Raw genomic sequence first — 20,400 nt, forward strand, 5'->3', positions numbered from 1 at the left:
ATTTTGCATGTGCCGCTCGGCTGCTCTGATGACCAGGCCCCAGACTGGCCTGTGGGGGCTCCCATGCTGCTGACCCAGCTGGGGCCACATCAGGCCGGGATCCAGCTGTGAGCATGTACAGGGCTTCTCAAGGTCACCCAGAAGGCTCCATCTTAGGGCTCAGATTCTCAAGCACTATATACCGTTGGCTAGTTTGTCTTCTTTACTATCCAAGGACAAAAATCAGACTCACTGTTCTGCTCTTAATCAAATTCAATCTGAAGAAGCTGAAGAAAGCGGGTGGTATCAGCCCCATTACGCAAGCCTGCTTTTCGCTAAAATGGATTGATAGTTACGTGAGCATACAAAAATGATATAACTTTTATGTCCCTAGAAATTCCTTATTGCACATTTTACCCCTCCTTAAGGATTTTCAGTACTGAATAGTTTCACAGTCAGAAATGTTCTAGGAAAATCTGACTAATGAAATGCAAGAAGTTGGAGCCAAGAGGGAAGGGGGAGGGGATGGTCATCTTTGAGCATCGACAGGGTCCCAGAGCCTGCATTCTGCTTGTTACAGATCTTTTCTCGTTTATTCTCATAGCAACCCTCTGGGCTAAGCATGACGATCCTCACTTTACAAGGGGGGAAGCTATGGTTTAGAGAGGGTAATGAACTTGTCCAAGGCCACACAGTAGTGAGAAGCAGGGCCCAGATGGACTCCACTTTGTCCCACTACAAAGCCTATGCACCTCCCTCTCTGCCAGATGGCCTAGAGTGAGGGCAGCTTTGAGCTTGACCTAGATCCCTGGAGTGACAGATGTTTGGTCCTTTCATGTGGGTCCATCTGATTGTCCATGACCCCTGGTGCTGCCTGACCCAGTCTTTGCTGGCTGGGTGAAATATCCACGGCTTTACTGAGAGTAAACTGACCAACAGGCAAAGTCAATGCCAAAAAGCCTCATAGCAGGTGGCAGCTCTCGGCCAGCCTCCCCCAGAATCACGAGCAGAACACTGGCTTTTCTGAAATCCCCAAATTGCTGGCTGTCTTTGCTCCTTGGGGCTGTTGTCCCTTCCAGCCATCATCTTTTCTCTTCTCTCCTCTAAACATCCTCAGTGTGCTTTCCTCTTTTTTTTTTTTCCCTTGTAAAACTGCCATGGCCAGCAGAAGATAAGGCTGAGAGTATAGCCCTCCCAGAGATATTTATATTTTCCAGGAGCCCAAAAGTCTTATGTATAAGAAATCAATTTATAACTGTGAAATCTTTGGAGGCAATGGGTTTGGAAGTCTGAGAGAAGGTACAGGGACAGAGGGAGGGAAGGAACTTCTTTTCTGTGAAGCCCCTGAAATTGCATTTGGTGGGCAGTTTCCAGTAGTAAAATGAGTCCTTTAAAAGGCGGCGTCCAAATGGGAATCCTGGGCTTGGTTCCATCACCGCTAGACCAGTCTTCCCTGAAGACTTTTCCTGGATGCATTTAAATTCCCTGCAGGGTTTGCACGGAGCCTTTATCTTCTCCTTTGTTTCTGGTCTTCGCCTCTTTGCAGGGGCGCCTCTTCTGTCGCTGCCCATTGGGCTGGTAAGTGGTCTGCAAATGTATCAGCATCCTAGGATGGGAGGGAACGTCTGACGCCCTGGTGCAGGCCTGTAACTCCTGTGTCTTGGGCGCAATCGGCTTGAAGTCAGGCTGGGAGTTTCAGGGCAAGACAGAGGCCGAAACTCAGTCCCCACCCTCGAGGAACTTTCAGTCCGGTAGGTGACGTGAGGACTTTAAAACATGTCCTGCATAGTTTTGGTACATGGAAGTGGAGCGTGGCCCTACCTCACAAAAACCTAAAATGTGAGAGTGGCTTTGGAAGCAGGTCTGGTGAGCGACTAAATGGGAGCGTGGATGGATGGATGGATGAAAGCAGATTAAAAAAAAAAAAAGAACACGGAGTGTTCTAGGAATTGAAATTATTTTGGATTTATTAGAGCAGGGGGCCTATTTTGATGGGAATTACAGGAACTTTCTTCATTCAGAAACTATTTATCGCCTAGTCTGTTCCTGAAACTATGGCACTAGGGAAACTACAGTGATGGGCCGACGCACAGAGGCCGGGAAGATGTCCACACAAGCTCTCCGTCTTCAGAGCCTCCTCTTTCTCTCTCTCCTTAATCTTCACAGACTGTGCACCTCAGCCCCTTCTCTCACTCTGCCTCCTCACTCCACCCCCCCAAATCTGTCTTTCTGGCCCAAAGCCTGCCCGGGCTTCGGTGCACCTCCACTCTCCTGACGAACCCAGTCCACCGAGAAAAACCTGGAGGACCACCTGCTGGGTGCGCCACCAGGCCTTTGTCCTGCTCCCTGGAGAACGCAGGCAGAGGGGCGAAGATGAGAAGCTCAGCTCATGGGAGAGGTCAGTGGTCTCGCCGGGAAAAGGAAAGAGATGACAGGAGGGAAGAAATATCTGTTTCTGCTATCTGGTAGCAAGGTCGTGATTATTCCCTGATTCCCCTGGAAATCTTTGGCATTCTATCTATTTATATAGGATACCTATTTTATGAATATCTAGTATATATTCATTAATGTTAGTAATAATACATTAATATACTACCTGTTTATCATTAATGCATAGTAACAAATCATATCTCTAATATATATAAATATACACTGAGCACCTCCATGTGACAGGCACTGTGACAGGTGTTTGTTAACACACTGTGGAGTTGGCTCTGGTCTGAGGGCGTGACAGAGTGTCCAGTGAAGTACTAAGTACAGTATCAAGGTGGGGGTGGGGCGACAGTTGAGGCCTTCCATGGGGGCACCCCACATCTGAGCGACACACCCCTTGCACAAATATTTGTCGAGCAGCTTGTGTGTGCTAGGCCTTCTTGTGGGTGAGGGGAGGCAGAATTGGACAAAGTAGGCAGAAAGTTTTTTGAGAAGAATAAAGCTCGCCTTCTTGTGGCATGTCTCTTGGCCATTCTCTTGGTGTCCCACCTCAAATGCAAACGTGTCCAAAGTTCAACTCCCATCCTTACTTCCACCAACCTGGCTTCTTTTGTATTTTCCATCTCCAGTCTGTGGCACCTGTGTTCCACGTCCCAGCAAAGAACACTCTCATACATGCAGTTGCTCAAAACACAAATATGGCGCCATCCCTCATTTTCCCCACTCTTAACTCCCTAGCCCACTCTGTGCTGCCAGGACACCATCTATCAGACAAACACTCATTGTCATGTTCTCCGCCATGATCTCAGTATCATGGCGCCCAACATATAGAAGCAGCTCAGTAAATGTTTACCCAATAGAGGAGGGAAGGAGTTGTAATAGAGTTGGCCCAGACAAAACACATCCCCCAGACCTTGGGAAATGTCCAGTTACGATCCTCCTCCCCACCTCTCCTTTCTGTCCTCTCGCTCCTACCGCTCCCAAGGTGCTGGCTCTGGTCAGTTCATGACAGCTTTTGCTGTTTACTCCCACTGCCATTTGGTAGCCTACAGTCACGTCACCCTCCCTGCTCCCAAATCATCACACCCAGGCCTCTCAAAATTCATGCTGAATTCCAGCTGAGGCCTGGGCTCACCTCGCTCTAGGAGCCCACCCTGCTGAACATGTCTACACTTCTCAAGCCACCTCTTCCAAGACTGCTCCCTGCCCTCACCGAGTGTATGGACACTCTCACACCAGGACCACCTGCTCCTCTCAATTTTGCAGCCTCCGCAGATATGTCATCTGCGTGCATGCATGCGTGTATTCATTCTACGTCTCTCCTTGCTCTGCAAAGGGTTTCTGCAGTTTATGGAGAAGAAAATGGAAAGGGTTAAGGCCACCACATTCAGCTGTGCAGGGTGTTCACTGCACATGAGCACCACCCGAGGGGGGCAAACGGGGGCCCAAATGCAATCCTTATCTGTTCACCAAGCCTTGCAGCCCAGCATAGACTACACCTGTCCGGAGGGGGCTTCTTTTCCTAGCTCGCCCACCATCCGCCATGGGCTCCAGCGAGCACTAAATGCAGCAGGAAAGAAGAAAGAGAGAAATAAGACTGAGGACAAAGGGCAGCCAGGTCCTCAAGATGAGAAAGCCGCCCAGGGCAGATATGTGTTCAAATCCCTCCCCAAGCGAGTCATGCAGGAAAAAGAGGAGCCACGAGTGACTCCCAAGACACTTCCATGTGCTAAAGCAAAAAGCAAGACAAAGGGTGTCATGCTATGGGAAAAGATAAGCAGGATTTTCAAGAACACACACCACACTGCTTTGCACTCTGGCTGCCACTGGCCTCATTCCTGCCACGGTGTAGCTGGAGAGTCTAATCCGGTAACGCAAATCCTTATGGACGTTAAGGCAGCGCCGCCTCCTCCTCCCACGCGGAAAAGTTATCATCACGTGTTGACTCGAATCTATTTACACCGGCAAACACTTGTGCCTGGGCACTGGCCACACCCTGCAGCAGACCTCCCCGCTGAGCTCAGGATTATGGTGTTATTCTGCTTACTTCCCTTTGCCCAATCCTGCTTCTGACCCTGATATAAATTCTGTAGCCGAGGAGAATGGGAAATCGGATTCTGTAAGGCTACAAGACTCTCAAAGCTGAAAAATTAGGATTGGTGGCAATGCCTGACCTTCCCATGCCTGGGCCCTACACACCGGCTTCCTTATACTTGGCAAAACAATTCAAAAGGGCTTTGGCTTCAGGATCTAAGAGTCAAAACTGCAACAGCATCTCACTCCAGCCGACTGACATTTTATTGATCTGCTGATAACTCAGAATTTAACTCTGGGTAGGACTAGGAAAGGATTGTAACCTCTGTTTATCGGCCCAAGGGGTTCAGATGAAGAATTTTATAAGTATTTTGCTTTGTTCAGTGCAATGCCTGGGAATAACTATTACAATAAACTAGATGATAGCTTTCTACTTCAGGCCCACTGCTCGTAAGACACATGGGCACAAAATTATATTAACAAATGCAATCAACAAAAGCTACCAAATCCAACATAAACTAAGCAGGTGTTTCAGGAAAATGATACAGCCCCTCAACTGCGACCCCACTGGGGAAGGCGTCTGGCTTTGTGGGAAAGCTGGAGATTAGGGAGGTTCTCACACGGGCCACCTTCCTGGAGCCTGTCCCAGGATCTCTGCCTCCTAACTTCTGCAGGTCTGCAGGCCACCCAGCAGCTCCCACCTGTGTGCTGGTCACCTGCCAACTCTCAGAAGCCCAGGGCCACCTCTGACTTCACGAGAACCTTTTCATTTCTTTTAGGTATTTCCTCAATCTCTGAGTTTGTTAATTTATAAAAGAAGACTCATACTCCCTATCCCATATAATTCTTTGGAGGGTTTTTTTTTTTTTTGAGATAACATATGGCAAGCCCTTAAAGTCCCTGGCACATTAACAGATCCTCAATAAATGATAATCATTATCAATGTTAGGAGGAACAAAAGGGTGGAAGGTAGAGGATACTAGTCTGAATCTTTTCGTTGCTGTTCCTTCTCCGGGTTAGCTAGAATCCGGGACGCTAAAGCAGACAGACAGCAGACCTCTTCTCACTGCATCCCAGAGAACGCACGTGAGTTAAGGCCTGTGCGCTCAACACTTGCAGGGAAGACTGTTTTGTATTCACATCACTGTGGGCCTAGAGGCTGGACGCAGCCTGGAGAAAGGTGCCAGCTCTTGACCTGCAGAAGCAGGTGAGGCTCCTGGCATAGCAGATCTTCATCAATAATAAAAGGCTTCTTATACAGATAGGGCAAAAGATATGCGGCCACTTTTTTTTTTATCTGCTTCAAAGAAAGGACAAGAAGCCACCTTTAAAGAAGGCGCAATTTGACAATAACACAAACAAAAACATTAAAGGAAGAATAATAGTTAGGCTTTTGTCCAAACCCTCATGATGTGTCACAGAGCAGGGAGAGACCCCCAAGCTGTCGGTTTATCCAGCGGAAGAGAAGCAATTCAAGTACCTTGTGCGAAAGGAAACAGAGGATCCTGCAGATGGAATGTTCAAGAGGTGACTCTGTTTATTACCTCTGAAAATTGAGTTAGAAAAGCTTCATTAAGGTCTTGGAGTCAGAATAGGCTCTCATTTCGCAAACCTAAATGAAAGTGAAAATTGGAGAAGCCATTCGCCTCGTGGATCTTGAGCCCCAGTCAAAAACCAAACCCATATGTAAACTGTTCTTGTCACTGGTGGGATAGTCCTGGGGTGAATTTGGTCTCCATAATCGGCCCGTAATTAGTTTTATAAGAATCAAAGCTCCAGCCAAGGGGGAACATGATAGGCTGAGCATGAGAAAGACTGATAGCTCCGAGGAGGCCTGGTGCAAACCCTGCCCCACCAGCCAGGATTCTTCCCTAGAGTGTAAGCAGAATAGGACACACATTGTCTTTAAGGTTTGCTTTAGCGTTCCATCTCTCAGCGCGGTTCCTCTTTGCACGTTGGATTCGTTTACTCCAGGGATGAGATTTCTTCTGTGGCTCTGTATCCTGGGGGAGATGACTCCATGCAACTCTGAAATTCCCTGTACGGTTCGTTAGCCAAGAAGGCGGCAGAGCGCCTCTCCCCCCCCCCCCCGCTTCCATAGCAACACCTGAAGCGGACTCTGATTGGCTGTGCTTCAGTCACGAGCCTAACTCTGTACCAATCACTGTGTCAAACTCTAGAGGGCTATTGTCATTGGCCAGATTGAGGACAAGTACAGGAAGGGGAGGTCAGCCCCGCTTGACCACGTGGAATGGCTTCCTCCAAGGAAAGTGTGGTTTCGTTTCCGGGAGCAGCGGGAGGTAAGCTGGGCGGGCAAAAACAACAGAGGTCCAGTACTTCGGGTCCAGAGGAGAGCTCCATTTGAGGCAGTGGGAAGTTGATACGACTAGATCCTCTGCTAGAAGAAGTCTAGATATTTGGAAAGAGGTCATATCTATGGGCGTTAAATTGGAATCCTGGTTTCCATGAAGAGAGCTGAACCCTCTCCCCACCACCAGCACCTTGGAAGACCAGAGTGATGGCATGTTGGGATGGGCTTCTGGGCCACTGGGGCTCGGCTTGCTGATAAACTGGGCACATCCACAAAAAACCAAGATAATGTGGCAGGCCCAGACAGCCTGACTTACTGACAGAGGCCCTCCTCCACTTTACTTGCAGTTCCTGAATTCCCAGCTCCTGATGCTGCAGGCTCTCTGCCCTCCTTCTGGGTCAGGCAATGTCTGTGTTTTCTACATAGGCCACACATTCATTCCACTCCCCAGCACAGCCCCAGGCACCAAGGAAGTCCTCAATAGATGTTTGTTGAGGCCTTTTCTGGGCAGCTGAAGTAAATACTTTGGGAAGAATTTGGACCAACCGGGCCTCCGTTTGGTAGTTTATCCTTTAGCTGATGAGACCCTTATAGGACCTGGATGGGGTGTTCCAGAAGACACGCCTGTTTCCCCCTGTGTTAGTACCTGTTAAGTATTGACAATTCATTTGCTACACAAAAGCATTTCAAACCCAAAAGGAAGACAGGTTGTTTATTTGCTGAACAAGACTGGAGGCAGAACAGCCTCAGAAGATTCCAGCCCCTTAGCAGCAGGGAATAAGCTCAGAGGTTTTGGCAGGTATCTCTTCTGCCTCTTGATGCTATAATGGAAAACAGTCGGGAAGGCTGTTTCTTACTGTGTTCTAAATACCCATCATGGGTGGTGCTGAGTCCAGAAAAATATATATGCTGTTATGGGCTGAATCCGCCCCAAACTCCTATGTCCAAGTCCTAAACCCAGTACTTCAGAATGTGACTATTGGGAGATAGGCTTTAAAGGGATAATTAAGTTAAAGTGAAGTCATTAAGGTGGGCCCTAATCCAAAGAATCGCTGTCCCTATAAGATGAGATTAGGACACAATGGAAAGACCATTTGAATACACAGAAGATGGCCATCTATGAACCGAGAAGAGGCCTCAGAAGAAATCAGTGCTTGATCTGACGCCTTAAACTCTGATTTCCAGCCTCCAGAATTATGAGAAAATACATTTCTGTTGTTTAAACTGCCCAGTCCATGGTCTCGTGCTTTGGCAGCCCTAGTCAAGTAGTACCTATGCTGAAGAGTTGACCAAGCTGGTTTTCATACCTGAACTCCCTTAATCCTCACAACAATCCAGGGGAGTAGAGAGTGTTTTCTTCATTTCATTGCTGAGGAACCCACAACGCTATTAGCCTGAAGTGGTAATGAGTGGCAGAGCCCTGGCTTGAACCCAAACTTCCTGACTCCAAATCCTGCGTTCTTTTCAACACTCTTGCTTCCTATTTGCAAAGTGCTGGGTGCCATTATTGTCATTCATGTCCCCACCCATCAGTATGTAGAGACAGGTTACAATGGGTCCCCTTCATCTGGAGAGCTGGCTGAGTGATTCCCTCTGTTTTACACAATGGCTTGGTGGCAGGAATGGTATTAAAGTGGCTCCTGAAATTCTGGGTCTTTGTTAAGTGGTGATTTTTTATTTCTCCTGTTCACTCATCAAATCCCACGTGTCAAGAGCTTTCGAGCTGGCAGCTTTGTTACAGGGCAGAACAGTAATGGGCCCCACCTCTCATGCCTGCATCAGGTAAACCCAGAATTCAGACACCGAGCACCTGAAGGTTCCTACGACGTGTATGGCCGCAGTGCAAGGGTGGGATTGATTTGGCCCCTAAGGAGCTGCTTTCATCAGTCACCACCTGGGAGGAGAATTGAACAGGGAACCCAGTTCACCTGGGGATTCCTTTCAACCTAAAATAGTCCTGTCTTTTCCCGAGAATATTGATTGAAAAGTTGGTATCAAAATAAACACAGGAGCCAGACTAGCAATCTCCAATGGTTCGGCTTCTTTCTCCTCTTTTGGCGTGGGGTGGAAGTGCATGATTAGGGCAGTGAGCAAGATTTTAAAATGGGTTTCTTATTTAGTGCACCAATGGCAGAAACCGATATCAGAATACATTTTAAAAAGGAAAAATTGTACCCACAATCTTATCAGCCCATTTTCTTCCTCTCTTGGTGCTCCTCTCTGTCCTTGTCCAGATGCACAGATAATCTTTACAGTTCTACTCATGGCAAAGATGAGATTTCATATTTTCCTTTAACATCATGGTATAGGCATCTTTCCAAGTCACCGCATAATTTTTGTGATTAAATTAAATGGCCACCTGTTATCCCTTGAAGGGATAGAAGCATCATCTGCACAACCATTCTCTCCTTAGCCACTTAGGTTGTTTCCAGTTTTCCGTTTCAAGTGATACGCTCCCTTACAGACGGCAGAAAAGCAGCAGATCTTCGTTGAGCTGGCAGTTTTCTCAAGCAGTGGCTCCATTTGCAGGTGGTACCCAGGAGCTGCCCTGCAGCCATGGTAACTGATGGAGGGGTCATCCTGGAGGCAAGGCTGAGTGTGAAGGGCACCTGGGAGCCAGCAGGTGAGAGCAGGCCTGGGATCACCCATGTTCCCACCCAGCCTTTCCGGCCTCGAAGGGACCCCTGGCAGCTACTCCCTTGGCACTAAGGTGGCCAGCAGCCTGTGAACACAGGGTAACAGAGGGTCCCGACTTAGCTCCTGCAAGAAGCAGAACCAACCACAGGCTACCTGGGGAGGCTGTGTGCCTTCAATCTTTCCCACTCCTTGAGTGCTGGGTCTTCTGAGAATAAACTCACAGGATCCTCAAGGGACCTAACCACTAATCCCAGGAGCCTGAGCAGGAGAAAAATGGTGTGCTTTGCTCATTTTATCAAGCTGCATTCTGTCTAACCTGATTCTGGTATATTTTTCCGTTCTCTGCAACTTCGGCCTGAGGGGACAGAAGTCCCAGCCCAAATACAGCCTGGGCACAGCCCCACGGGGCCTGCTGGGGCCAGAAATTTTTTCCTGGGACTCCTCATCCTGGAGCTTCTCGCCTGACCCCTTTGGGGAAAACACCCTGTAGATGAGAGAACTGCTGACTGCTTTGGAAACTGAAAATAAGCAGGAAGGCAAAGGATGTTCCCATTGCATTTAAAGTCAGCTCCATTTGGAGACAATCCAAAAGGCAAACGTAATGCAGTCACTGTAGGCCAAATTAATTATTGCCTCCTGTGTGACCAAACTGGTCCCGCCCCCTTGGAATGAGCTGCATTTTGGGCAGAATTCTATGGAATCTTCTCCGTTATCCTCTTCATGGTCAAATTCAAGGTCACTCAGGGCTTGCCTTGACTGGTAATAACAGAAGAAACCAACAGTGACAGAGAATTTATTGCTAGGTACTGTGCTAACTGCCTTACGTAAAATAGGTCAATCCTCACAACAACCCTTTGAAGAAAGAGTTATTAGCCCCCTTCTATAGGTGAGAAAACCAAGGCTCAGAAAGGTCAAGTAACTAACCCCAAGTCACAGAGCAGGTAAGCAGTACTGGTTAAGACTCAGACTCAGGCAGGCTGACTTGAGTGCACAAACTCCCTGCTGGGGACACCTCCCCCTGCCAGCCGAGCCCCACTAGTAATAGCAGTAATAACTGAACACGTAGTAAATGCCGGGCACTTTGCTAAGGTATTTGCTTGCATTCCTTTAACTCTTGAATGAAAAAACTGAGAATCAGGTTAATTCATTTCCTTAAGGTCACATAGTAAGTGAATATGGGAGAAACTTGTTTTCCTCTAAAATCCAATGTGTCCTTCTTATAAAATAGACTCCCATTACTAGCTGAGCACATGGCCTTCTAGAATTAAGACTATATTCTCCAGGGGCGCTTGGGTGGCTCAGTCGGTTAAGCATCCAACTCTTGGTTTCAGCTCAGGTCATGGTCTCAGGGTCATGGGATAGAGCCCTGCGTCATCGGGCTCTGCACTCAGCAGGGAATCTATTTCTCTCCCTCTCCCTTTGCCCCTCCCCCGACTCGTGGACACGCATGCTCTCTCCCCCTCTCTCTCAAATAAATAAATCTTTAAAAAAAAAAAAGACTGCATTCTCTGACTCTGCCGAAGCTAGGCGTGTCCATGTGACTAAATTGTGGGTAACAGGATCTAAGCAAAAGCAACTTCCTGGATTTGTGAGCCTCCTCCCCTTTCCTCCTTCCTAGCGGTGGAATGTAGTTATGAGACCCAGAGCTGGAGGGGGACCAGCTTGAGCCATGACACGACAAACGGTACAGACAGCAGAGCCACAAGGTAGAAGGAGCCTGGGTCCCCAAAGACTCCGTGGAAGTCAACTCTGCCATCTTGAGGTGACCATGTCTAGACTTCTGACGTGAAAGAGAAATAAGAGATAGGAACACCCAACTTGTTTAAGCCACCATTGTTTGGAGTTTTCTGTCATTTACAGCCAAACCTAATCCTAATTAACATAGTGGTGGAGCTGGAATTTAAACCAGTTTGACTCCAAAGGCCACACTTTAACCCCTTGGCATGCTATTTCTACCATAAAACTTGATGCCCACGTTGCTTCATCTTATTATTTCCGACATCTTCCATTCCTTTCGTGTGGATAGTCATTCAGTAGATATTTGACAAGTGCCAGACTCTGCACTAGCGAATACACCAAGAATATAAATACGAATAAGATTTGGTCAGTGCCCTCGAGGAGCTGGCAGTCCATCTTGGAAGACAGATGGCTCGACAAATAAATAAAATACAGTGCAGTGAGTCCTGTCATAGAGACACGAGCCAAAAGCCGTGGAGCACAGAGAGGAGTGCCCCACTGCCCGAGGGTCAGGCAGGCTTCACCGGAGTGCCACAGAGAAGCTGGACATGCTAAGTGGCAGCAAGAAAGCGTGAGGTACACTCAGTTCTCCTACACCAGCACATTCAAACCACTGGCCTGTGATGACCCCCTTAGCTCTAGAAATGCCGCCCACCCTCCTTACCTGGGATTTACGACAAATTCTCCAGCGCTGAAAACCCCTCTAGCCCTTTAGGAATCCAGACAGCTCCTGCTTGCCGCACCCAAGGTCATGAAGGAAAATGAACGTGGGACCCGTAAAGCCAACAGCCCTCACAACGAGGAAGACAATGGAAGCGGGAAACCAGAAGGCCCCGGTGGCAGGGCTGGATAAATAAAGATTCCTCAGCATAGCTGTGAAAGGCAGAATGAGTTCTGTCTGTAATTACTCTGTGCTTGGAAATATTGTTTCCAACGTGACCTTTCTACCTGCAATTCTAATCGCGGAGCTGCTGTCATTGTTAATAAAGCCCAGGCCCGGCTCTCCCTGATTGGAGCCAATTAGAATTACCTGGAGAGGTCAGCCGGGCACCTCGCGGTTAATGAGGGCAGCTGAGGTGCTGGCATTGGCTAATTTGCCAGCGACGAGGGGATGGAAAGCTTATCCCACCAAGTGGTCCCTCCACCCCCACCCCTCCCAGGATTCAGTAACTCTACTCAACTATTCCATGAGCACCAGCTTGAAATCAAAGCAATGAGATCCACTGGGGGAGAAGACTAGCTCCTAAATAATGAGGCCAAGCAACGCTTTGTCTCGGTCGGCATATATTTAGTAAGCAACTACTATGTGCCAGGAGCCGTGCCAGGGGCAGCGCGTCATAATGAATGAGATACAGACGGAGGCAAATTTACCACGAGGTTGAAGAAGCTCAAGTTTTAGGGGCTCCCATTGGCACAAGTTCTGAAAGGGGCCCTAACTATCTGGTCGCATGTTTTTGTAAACATTGCAAAAGCGAGCTATTTTCACCACACTTGGTGAAGAAGAATGCTGTCTCTTTCCACGCAGACTTCCCCTCCGGCACATGTCCCCCAGTGTGGGGTGGCACTGAAGGGACCAGGGGCATTTGGGGGATCTGGCAAAGGGGAAGTGAAGTTAGGGACATAACTGGGTTTGTGTTTTTTGCTTTATATTTAGGGGGGTGGCAGTCACTTTTGTGTATAATAATTTTTACGCTAGCCCTCTCCATGTGGAAATGGCATCCAGGAATCCTCCTACTGCTCATGGTGCCGACTCACTTGGCATTGTGGCACTCAGGAGCAGGGCCAAAGATCATATCAGATTGGAGACTGTCCTGTGGAACTTGGCACTGGGAAACGTGTGGGTAGTGGAGGAAAAACAAAATTTGCATTGTATAGCGCCAAATGCTAGTCTATGGAAGTTTCTTCAAATGATCAGATGTGTAAAATCCTAGATGCAAGATTCAGGAATATATCCTGAATATACTCCAGTATATAGGACTATATCCTATATACTCAAGATATTCAATAATACAGGGATACAACTCTATGCTATACTTTTTCTTTTTTGACGGGAATTATGTCAAATGGGATTTATCAGAATTCCTATGTTCGTAGGGTACAAACTATAGCAGTCCTACAAACAGCAAGTATGTCTGGTTGTGAAATCACATGCTTTATGCATCCCAACTATTAATAATAAATATAATTTTTTGTTATTCCAGAGGGAAGACTTAATTCTTTCCTTTCTCTACATAGAAAATATTACAAAATTGTTGTCATATGAAGAGTATTCAGATAAAAGAGTATTCAGCCAAAAAATGCAGAGGAAGAAAGTATTATAGCAGTGTGCTAGGCAGTTACTTAATAAAAACACTGTAGGAGCACCTGGCTGCCTCAGTCAGTGGAACATGCAACTCTTTATTGTGGGACTGTGAGTTCAACCCCCACGCTGGTTATAGAGAATACTTAGAAAAATAAAATCTTTAAAAATAATAATAATAAGGGGTGCCTGGGTGGCTCAGTCAGTTGCGGTCTGACTCTTGATTTTATCTCAGGTCATGATCTCGGGGTCATGGGATAGAGCCCTGCATCAGGCTCCGTGCTTGGTGCAGAGTCTGCTTGAGATTCTCTCCCCTCCGCTCTCCCTTCCCCTCTGCTCCCTCCCCCTGCTCACATGCACATGCTCTTTCTCCAAAATAAATACATAAAATCTTTTTTAAAATAAAATAAAATAATAACATTGTATTATTTTTCTGTATTTTGTAATATTTTCAGTATTTTCAGCTTAAAAAGACTTAGGATTTGTTGTCATTTCTTTTCACAATCTAATAAAGGTCCACTTTCATGCCTAATTTTATTTTTGTAATTTTATATTTTACTTAAAGAGTACAATTTACTTTACAGTCCTTTATTCCTTGCCATGGTCCAATGGGAGAACCCTATTGCTTCCTTCCCCTCACCACATAGTGATCAGTGCCCACTGCATGCCAGGCTCTAAGCTAGGGATGGGCACACAGAGGTGGAAGAAGCAGATCTGGCACCTTCCCACATGGAGACGGGAACACAGACACCAAATAAACCAAATCATACAGGATGCTGTTCAGGAGAATAAGAGGGGAGCACTTTTTTTTTTTTGACGATTTTATGTATTTATTTGACAGAGAGCATAAGTGTGGGGGGGCGGGGGCAGAGGAAGAGGGAGAAACAGACTCCCCACTGAGCAGGGAGCCCCTGGAGGACAACCTGGGGCTCGATTCCAGGACCCTGGGATCATGACCTGAGCTGAAGGCAGACGCATAACCCACTGAGCCACCCAGACGTAAGGCGAGAACTTCTTGTAGGAAATAACATTTCAGCTGAGCCCAAAGGGTAAGAGTGAGTCAGATGAAGAATTAAAAAACATGCCAAGCAGAAAGAACATCATAAGTGAAGGCCCTGAGGTAAGTGGTAAGAGCTTGATGCATTACAGGTATTCAGTAAATATCTATTGAATTTTAACAATGAATATTATGGTTTGGACAGGGCCAGGGTGTTAGAGGAACATATAGGAGAACCTTTGCCAAGGGTAACCAGGAATGAAGGAATAAGGAATAAGAAAAGTTATGTTAGAACTGACTTCCTGGGACCCCTGGGTGGCTCAGTCGGTTAAGCATCTGCCTTCAGCTCAGGTCATTATCCCAGGGTCATGGGATCAAGCCCTGAGCCCCACGTTGGGCTCCCTGCTCAGCAGAGAGCCTGATTCTCCCTCCCCTGCAACCCCTGATTGTGCTCTCTCTCTGTCAAATCAATGAATAAAATCTTTATCTAAAAAATCCACTTCCTGACTTTTAGGAGAAGAAAGAGCATGTGCCACGCCACGAGGTCAGAGAGAGAGACCAGAAAGTAGTTCTGTATCACAGTGGGTTCGATTTGGAGAGAAAGGTTTTGCCGAGGGGAGGTTGAAAGTAGAAAGGGAGGAGAACTGGGGCAGAACTGGCAAGATGAGGCCAGACCATGAAAATCCTCGCAAGCCACGGTTAAGATGTTTGCACTTCCTGTTGGCTGCTATGGTCACGTGGCTTTCAGAAAGGCAAGGTCATGCTCAGATCAGCATGTTGGGAAGATCCGGTTGCGGGACAGAGAGGACTGCGTGAGGCGGCGAGGCGGGAAGGCCAGTCGGGAAGCTGTTAGAGAAATGCAGTCATGAGAAGGCGGTGGCCAGAGGTAGAGGTAGTGAGGATGGGAACAAGCAGACAGATCCAGAGACGGAAACTGTGGTACTTGATGCCATTAGGCAAGATAAAGGAATCACGTCAGGGACTGGTACCACGCTGCGTTGTGGTTCCTCTTCCTTTGTGAAGCCAGCCAATCTCGTGGGACACAGCGTTCTTGTCTACAACGGAGGGATCCTTTCCAGGAACAGGACTGCCTGCGTCCTTGGCCACACGTCACCCTGTGCTGCCTATCTTCTGTTCACCCCTCAACCCTGCTCTCTGTCATTTCTCACTGGGTTTGGCCAAGGGGAAGCCAGCAGAACACTGAGCAAGGAAGTAAGGTGACAGTATTCCGCATGGCCTCCCTGTGAGGACGCCCCGGTCTCTCTCAAACAACTTTCTCGTCTCTACCTTTCGCTACGTGAGTCGTCTTCCTGGTTTCCTATCACTTCCCCACACTTCACTTAGGGCTGACCAGGAGCGGAATCACCCCAACATCCCCGTGGTTCCCCCACTCCTCACCCACACCTTTGTCACTTCCTCTTCTTACCTAATGAAGGTGTCATCTGTTTCCTGTTGAGACTCCTCCCGAGTCGCTCACACCCCACCCCCCACCCCCCCACCCCCGCACCTGACACCTGACTGCGGTTCCGCGAACAATATACCTCATTCCTTTAAATCAGGCCACGCCCCACAAGCACGACAGCCAATGAGGCAAAGACCACGCCCACCAGCCCTCTACTAGTAGCCAACCAGGACTTTCCTGCTTTCCTCTCGGGTGCCGCCCGCTGCTACCCCTAGACTGGAGTGAGGCTCCTTGGGGCTTTCCTCCAGCCCTGGTGAGACCTGAGGAACCAGTCGTCAAGTGACCAGTGACCAAGATCCCCGCCCGCCCCTCCTGAGAGTGCTGGATAAACCTGCCGAATTGTCATTCTCAGACTCACTCACTCTCTAGGCCGTCTTGCTGATCTGTCATTGCCTTCTTTATGCCTGTCTGGGTACACATGCGTGTGACCTATGGTTGTAGCATTTTTCTGTTTCCTACTCCCCCACCCTGAGGACAGGGACATTGCCATGCTCGTGCTGTATCACAGTGCCGAGCACAGTGCCTGCAACACAGTAATTACTATTTGTCAACCAACAGTCCGACCAACTGGCCTCAAATCATCTGTTACAGTCTTCACCCAGACAAGATGGCGCACCATTAATTAGGCTTCAGGTTTCCTAATTACAGCCCTTTCTAGTCTTGCCTCCCTAGGACCAGCCTCTTCAGCATCACGACTATTTCCAGCAACTGCTACTACATCCATGTATAGTATTCTTCTGGGACACTCCCAGGGCCCAATTGATGTCTTTATCAATTTTAACCTCTTTAACCCCTGCCAAGTTTACAGGGACTGACTTCACAAGGAATTCAAATAAAATTTTATTTTTTGATCTAACAATAAACATTAATTTATGCTAAAATTTAGAAAAACCAACTTTCGTGGCACCTGGGTGGCTCAGTTGGTTAAGCATCTGCTTTCAGCTCAGGTTATGATCCCAGGGTCCTGGGATCGAGCCCGCATCGGGCTCCTTGCTCAGCGGGGAACCTGCTTCTCCCTCTGCCTCTGCCTGCCGTTCTCTGCTTGTGCTCTCTCTCTTGCCAACTCTCTCTGTGTCAAATAAATAAATAAAATCTTTAAAAAAAAATTTTTCTAGATTTTGCAAAATTGTGAATAAGCTCAACACAGCTGAACTTACCCTTCTTTTTGGCTGGTGCCCCAGGCATGTGTTTGAGTTCGCCCATTGGACACTAGATACCATGATACAAGGATAATTCCATTCACTATGTGTGGACTGTACTGGTTTGACTTGGCAAAGTCAAGCCAAGGTGGGCTTGGGGGAGGATGACCCCATTTTTCAATTTCTTGGGAGGATGGAGGTGGCAAGGAGGAGTCAATTATCACATATGTTTTTCAACCTTGGTGCTACTGTCAGGACAATTCTTTTCATGAGACTAACCTCGTCATTGCAAGATATTTATCATTTCTGATTTCCAGGCACTAAATGCTAATAGCACTCCTCAGTCATTGTGACAACTAACAAAAAAAATAAAAACCTCCAAAATCTCCTAGGGGAGCAAGGTGAAAAAACGTGATGAAGTGTCATGACCTGTGTGGTCAAACACAGGTTGAAAGAATGTTCTTTGAATGGTTCTATCTTCCCCTGTTCTTGTCTGGAATGAACACCCCTTTCTGCCCCTCGCTATTGAACTTGCTGACCCTTGTTCCACAAGACCTTCCCTGGGCAAGAGAGAGCCCAGATTCTCCCCACTCCAAGCAGGCAATGGTATTGGCAATACCACTCATTTAACATTTTGTCATGTAATATGATTCTTGTTATATCAGCACCTTTAATTTTAATTAAGTCTCAGGGTTTGTTACAGAACATTTCAGAATCGGCATCATGTTTCTCTAACTAAATTATAAACTCCCAGAGGGCAGAACCCATGTTTCATGCCCCTTTCCTTGTGGGAGGAGATGAACAACGTTTAGGTGGAAGGTGACCCAGGCGGAAGCACCTGGTGAGCTACTCGGCCTGCGGGCTGAGGGTGACAGGGAGCTTGGAGCTGCCCCCAGGGAGAGCCTACAATATGGTGGGAGAAGGCATGCCATTGGCCCAAAGACACCGCTTGGAGGAATGACCACCTTTAGGGTGTGGGAGCAAAAATAAAGCCCAGTAAAGGAAAGGGGTTTGGGGATGTGATAGGAATGTTCCAGAGTCACAAGTCACCAGAGAGGGGACCAGTCATCAGACTAGAGGAGGCAGGAGGAAAGCTGGGAAGTCCATGGCGGCCTTCTGGCCCCACACAGTGCAGTGGGGAGGTGGGCCAGGCTGTAAGGGACTGGCCAGTGAGGAAACTAAAGCAGAGACGGCAGTTTTCAGTAATTCCAGAACTGAAGGGAAGGGAGGGCAGTCCCATGAAAGGACAACTTGGCACGTAGGTGGCATTCCATAAACATGTCCGTTTATATAAATGTGTAATCGATATGTGTATTTCTTTTCATAACTCTGCTGGAATATTATAGGAGAGAGAGAAGCAATGTTGGCGAGCAGTGGAGTGTCTGCAGATGCAGCCGGGTCTGGGATCCAGAGAGCATGGGGGCCTGAGCTTTAGGAAGGAAAAGGGTGTTCCTGGAAGACAGGAATGAAGGCATGCAGGAAGGATTATTTTTTAAAATGGGTATTTTAAAGGGAATGGATTGTTTTCCTGGTAATTTTACCAAACACATGAGGTAACTGACCCTTTTTTATTTATGCAGAGGCATTTTGGTGAATTCTAGCAGCTCTCGGGCCTCTTACAGAATGCAGAATTTCTGTCATCGGCTTTGAAATGCCTTTTCTTGGTACATTATAGCTCTAGCTTGGCTAGGTCATGTGAGGGCAAGCTCAGAAAAAGGAGGTAACATTACCCAAGTGGTCCAGAAGGCCAAAATGCCTCCTTCATTCCAAGCACGGAGGTCAGTAATAAAAAAGCGTTTATCAGAGATTAATCCACAGCCTGAATGCAAAGGTTAGATGAGGGGGGAGAAAGAAACCCTATCCTATACGACGTGCACTCTTCCTTTTTACAACCCTGGCAAAAACAAGCAGGAGACAAATCCCATTTACAAGGACAGCAAAAGCTCAGTCTCCTCTCTGACCCAGGCCTTCTCCATGCATCATAAATATTTCCATAGTCATAAATATCACTGATGAGGAAGCAGAAGGCTCTTAATTGGCTTCAACTCATTTCATGGTGGAGGAAGCCAGGAAGAATGCACTGAATAAAAATAAGACAGGTGAGAGATCTCCCAGGAGGAAACTAAAATCGATTCGCCCATCGACACGATGCTCTCTCTACGTGCTGACTTCAGCCAGGAGACAGCTGGCTTAGGTGAGGGGCACCTTGTCCCCCCTGGCCCAGGGCCTTCCTGTCTCAGAGGCGCCAGATCCCTTCAGGTCGAGTTTTGTGGTGGTTGATGTCATGGATGATGAGCTCCCGTAAGGAAAGAAGGGAGCTAATGAGCATTTATTAAAAATGAATAGGAGGATAATGGATAAACCAACAGGGAGGTGTTCCTACAATGGGATCCTGTCCATCAATCAAAAAGATGGGCCACTAATCACACAACATCATGCATCAGCTTCAAAAACCTCATGCTGAGGGAAAGGAGCCCTACAGAGAGGACCTACTATAGGATTCCATGTGCATGACTTTCTGTAATAGGTGATCTAGGGTGAGGACAAAACTCCAAACAATGGTTGCTGCTATCAGTGGGGGAGGGATGGACCGGGAAGGGGTTTGAGGGAACTTTCTGTGGTGATGGAAATGCTCTGTAGATCCTGACGGGGGTTTGGATTACACAGGGGTTTGCATTTGTTAAAACTCAGTAAATATACCCTTAAGCTTCATGCATTTCATTACGACTACATTTTACATCGAATGAAAAACCAAAGAAATATTGAACTCTAGCTAATGATATGCATGCTGAAGTAGTTAGGAGAAAGTGCTCTGATGTCTGCAATTTACTTGAAATGCATCACTTAAAAAAAATAGATTCATGGATGGATAGAGGGATTGAGAGATGGATGGATACGTGAAAAGGCAGTTTTCATGTTAATGATGGAATCTAGATGGTTAGTAGACAGCCGTTCAGTGCACAATTCTTTCTTCTTATTCTGTGTTTGAAATTTTTCACAGTAAAACGGAAGAGATAAGAATGATACGGGGCGCCTGGGTGGCTCAGTCAGTTGAGCTTCGGACTCTTGGTTTCTGCTCAGGTCATGATCTCGGGCCATGAGATCGAGCCCTGAGTTGGCTCCTCGCTTTTCAGGGAGGCTGCTTCCCCTCTCCCTCTCCCTCTGCCCCTCTCCCTGCTCACACACACTCTGTCTCTCAAATAAATACATCGTTTTTAAAAAGAAATAATAATATGATTTATAAAAAAAAGAAAGAAAGAAGAGAAAAACAACCACTGACTGTCTACACGTACCGAGTGCTGTAAGGACATTTCCCCAATCCTCAGATGAGCCTGATTTTGCAGACCAGAAGGTTAACATTCAGAGAAACAC

This window comes from Ursus arctos, unplaced genomic scaffold, assembly GCF_023065955.2.
Source record: "Ursus arctos isolate Adak ecotype North America unplaced genomic scaffold, UrsArc2.0 scaffold_12, whole genome shotgun sequence".
NCBI classification, from domain to species: Eukaryota; Metazoa; Chordata; class Mammalia; order Carnivora; family Ursidae; genus Ursus; species Ursus arctos.